Raw genomic sequence first — 5,007 nt, forward strand, 5'->3', positions numbered from 1 at the left:
AGTCGCAAGCGACTTGATGTCACATAACAACAACAAAACATATTTTAGGTAGGATCAAAGTGCAGCAGCCTGATCTTTCTCACTGATGTAGATAAAGGCCAGTATACTCATGGCAAAGACCCAGGTGCCGTGGTCACTCCCAGAATTTCCTTTCTTAAATGACCATATATCCCTTCATAGAAAGACTAAGTTTGGGTTAAAGGTAAAGATCAAGAGTCACCTATTAAATAAGGCTTAGAAAGATAGCTATTTTCCTTCCATGCAAGTCGCAGCTTTAAAAACCCAATGGAGGGTCAGGTATGAGGCAGTACTGATTAAACAGCAATGAGGAAAAGAAATGTCATAGTAATTTCCCATCTGTGCACATAAAACCCTGTTGTTGTTGAGAGCCATCAAGTGGACAACAAATGGAAATGTAGACCTATCCTGCACCATCCTCATTGTCTCCACTACGCTAAGCCAATTGCTTGAAGGCACGGCATCTATCCATATTATTGAAGATCTTCTTTTCTTTCTCTGACCTTCTGCTCTTGCAAGTATCATGACCATTGACAACATGTAAAAAAAAAAAAAACAAGACATGTCCAAAGTATGTGAAACAAAAATTCACCATCCTTGATTCTAAGGAGCACGCTGGTTGAACTTCCTCCAAAATGGATTTCTTTGATCTTTTTGACAATTTCTCCTATATTTAGCACTATTCACCAACACAATTCAAAGACATCAATCATTCTTGAGTTTTCCTTATTCATATTGAAAAATACCATGTCTCGAATCAGGTGCACCTTAATCTTAACACTAAGTTCACTGCTCTTTATAACCTTAAAGGAGCCCTTGACAGTAGATTTTCCAAATGAAACACATCTTTTCATTTCTTAACCACAAGAAAAATTAAATCACTAACAACTTCAACCTTTTCTCCATCTATCATGATGTTGTCTATTAGTCCAGTATTTTTTTTGTTTTCTTGCTGTCAAAGTCTTTGGTTTTTCTCAGTGTTTCAAGTCTTCCTGACTGTCTGCAAACAAATTTATATTATACATATTCAAATATTTTAATTATATATATTCAAATGTATATTTTAATTATTTGGTCAACATGTAAATTGAATAAGTATGGGGAAATGAAACAATTCTGATGCACAACTTTCCTGATAGGCAACGTTTCCTATTCGAACAATTTCATCTTGGTCTAAGTACATACTGGTTCTGCATAAGTACAACACCTTGTTATAATCTCAATTATCTTATTTCTAATATTTTAAGCACCTTTAGGAAGTAATGTCAGAGAGCTGGATTAATGCCTTTGAGTTGTGGTGCTAGAGAAGAGTAGTGAACATACCATGGACTACCAATAAAACAAATAGGTCTGTCTTGAAGAGGGTGAAACCAAGTTTTCCTTGGAGGCTAGGATTTTGAAGCTCCATCTCACATACTTTGGGTATGTGGCTAGGAGAGATCTGTCCTTGGAGAAGGATATCATGCTTGGACAGCACAAGAGAGGAAAACTCCAATGTAATGGATTGATACAGTAACTGAGGAAATGAGGATTGGTGTGTTGGAATTAATGAGACTTGCTCAGGACAAGGAAGGGTTCAGAGCTGCTACACAAAAGATCACTATAGGTTGTAGACGATACAACAGCACATAAAAACAACAAAGAAGTAATGCCAGGTACAAAGAAATATGATGTAAAGGAAACTTCATTCACAATCTGACCCATCCATTCTTACTCATAGAATAGTGATCTTCAGTGTAAGGTAATTTTGTCCCCAGTGGACATTTTATACCATCTGGAGATATTTCTTATTGGCTTAATTGAACGGGTACTACAGGCATCAACTGAGTAAAGGACAGAATGCTGTTAAATTGACAGAGTACTACTTTCAACTGCTGGGTAGAGGACAGAATGCCTCAATGCACAAGATGCCACCAATATTGCCACCAACAAAGAATTCTCCAGTTCAGATTGTCAATAGTGCAAAGATTGAGGAACTCTGATTTATATCAACACAGTTCTCATTGTATTTACTCTTATAACTTCTATCTCTCCCCTCAGGGTCAACTCATTACTTACTAGTAATTTTAGGACTGTTTTTTTTGTAATTTAGTGAAATTAAATAAAATTTCTGATTTAAGAAGATAAACTATTATATACCTTTTCACTTCTGAGGTCTACCAGCTAAAATTAAAACAGAGCGCAGTGTAATTCTACCAAAAAATATCACATTATTTGTTGCTGCTCCCAAATCTATTCCAACTCATAACAATTCCATGTATCAGAGTAGAACTTCCTCATAAAATTTTCATTTTCTTTGCCATAAACTCCACAGAAGCTTAAGTAATATAAAGAATACAAAGTAATTGACATAAAAGGAGGTCTGTTGGTATAGTACATTACATTTCGGGCTGCTGACCTCATAGTAGGTGGTTCCAATTTCCAGCATCTCCTCAGGGACCTGATGCACTGTCTCCTCCCATAAAGTTTTACAGCCTTGGAAACTTAATGGAGGGTCACATAAGCAAGTGTGGTTTGCAATTTTGTAAGACATATATTGCCTTAAAAGTATTCATAATCTTGGGAACATAGATATTTGGGAAGATAATAACAATAAAAGTCAAGACATAAGTCCTTAAGATGTGAATAAAAATTAATGGGAAAGTAAGGGTTCCCATAAGAAGAATGAAAGAAGTTTATTCTCTTTAAAGTAATCTAACATAATATAGCATTTAATTCTTCAATTCACAGTGAGAAAATGGAAACAAAGACTAATTAATTTGTCTAAACCCTGACAGCAAAATACTGAGACTAAAGCTTGGGTCACCAGTCTCCTAACCCTTGTGTTTCTTTTACAACACACTGCCTTTGAGATTGTTGAAGAAAGGAAAAGAACCATGAAGGCCCCATATGAGCACTGATAGGTACTCATTATCATCATCATCATCATCGTACTTACAACTGAAATTTGAGTATAGTTAGCATATGACATAAGTGAGAGTTCTCAAAACAGAGTAGGGAAAAATTAATATTAGAAGGAATTAAACATTTTAGGATTAAAAATATGGCAAAAAAATTTAGAAGAACAGTTTCAGTCTAGGTCCTAATGGAATTTCAAAAAAGGAGATATTCCAATGGTCTGAGAATAGGAAAGATGACTTGGTAGAAGAGATGGAAGGGAGCAAAGCATTAAAAAAGACAGAAAATGTGTATGGCTAAAGGAGTTGAAAGGACAATCTAGATGCAAAGGACAATATGAGATTCAGAGTTAAAATTTTTTACAAAATCAAGTGGCTTTGAAAATATTAAAGAAACAAGACTAAGTGGGGTGGAAGGCTTGAGAAGAAAGGAACCAAGAAGAAGGCTGAAAGAAGTTGAGTTTACAATAGCAAAAGACCTTAGGAGACTGTAATGACTAGATAAGAGAAATCCTGCTGGTGGTTGGGCAGAGTAACTGTTAATGTTTTAAGAAGACTTATCCAGCAATGGATAGATTGAAGCAGGAAGCATAAGTGGAAACATACTGTGCCATTCATCAAATAAGAATGAAGAGCAACAGTACTATACAATATCCATTATATAAAAATTATTTGGTAGACACTGTATTTAATAATGGTATGAGAATCCCAGAACATTTAACTATGTTCATGTGAAATCTATACTTGTGCAAGAAGCAGTAGTCAGAATAGAGCAAAGAAACATCGCATCGGTCAAAATCAGGAAATGATTGCATTAGGGATACCTCCTATTTCCATATCTTTTCAATCTATACGCAGAACAGATCATTTAGGAACCTGGACTTTATCAGGAGGAATCTAGCATCAGTATTGGAAGAAAGATTTATCAACAACCTGTGTTATGCAGATAGCATAATCTTGCTTGTCAAAATTGAAGAGTACCTGAAGCACCTGCTGCAGAAGGTCAAAGACTATAGTCTTCAATATGGACTGAAGCTCAACATCAAGAAGACAAAGATTCTCACCATTGGACCATTTGACAGCACCATGATAATGGGGAAAAGATTGAGATTTTAAACAATTTCAACTTGCTTGGTTCCACACTTAACACTCTTGGCACTGGCAGTCAGAAAGTCAAAAGATAAATTGCGGACACACCCCTGCAGTTCTGACCCATGACCCCCATCTTCAGGTATCGAATTGCTCCCCCCCCACCCCGGCCCAGCTCTCGACGCACCCGCCAGCTCTGACCCAACCCAGCTAGCGATGCCCCACCAGCTCTGAACTATGGGACTAGCCAAGGAGCCGTGCGCAGACGCAGTGGACGGTGAGAGTGGACTTGAAGTGGGAGACACCACTGCAGGTCTGAACCCACAACCCCCATCTTCAGGTATCTCATTGCTCCCCCCAGGCCCGGCTTGCCACGTCCCCACCAGCTCTGACCTGACCAAGGTCGCGACCCCCCCGCCAGCTCTGAACGTTGGGACCGGCCAAGGTGCCGTGTGCAGACACAGTGGACAGTGGGAGTGGACTTGAAGTGGGACATACCCCTGCAGCTCTGACCCAGGAACCTCATCTTCAGGTATCGCATTGCTCCTCGCCAGCTCTGACCCGAACCAGGTCGCGAACTGCCCGAGAGCTCTCAACTTTGGGACTGGCCAAGGTGCTATGCGCAGAGGCAGTGGACGGTGGGAGTGGATTTGAAGTGGGACACACCCCTGAAGCTCTGACCCACGACCCCCATTTCAAGTAAGGTATTGCTCCCCACCAGCCCAGCTCGCAACGCCCCTGCCAGCTCTGACCCGACCCAGCTCGCGACCGCCCCGCCAGCTCTGAATTTTAGGACTGGCCAAGGTGCCCTGTGCAGACGCAGTGGACGGTGGGAGTGGACTTGAAGAGGGACACACCCCTGCAGCTCTGATCCACGACCCCGACCTTCAGGTATCGCATTGCTACCCACCGACCCGGCTCGCGATGCCCCCGCCAGCTCTGAACTTTGGGACTGGCCAAGGTGCTGAGCGCAGACGAAGTGGACGGTGGGAGTGGACTTGAA

This window comes from Elephantulus edwardii, unplaced genomic scaffold, assembly GCF_000299155.1.
Source record: "Elephantulus edwardii isolate Elephantulus edwardi_28Jun2011 unplaced genomic scaffold, EleEdw1.0 scaffold00548, whole genome shotgun sequence".
Classification (NCBI taxonomy): Eukaryota; Metazoa; Chordata; class Mammalia; order Macroscelidea; family Macroscelididae; genus Elephantulus; species Elephantulus edwardii.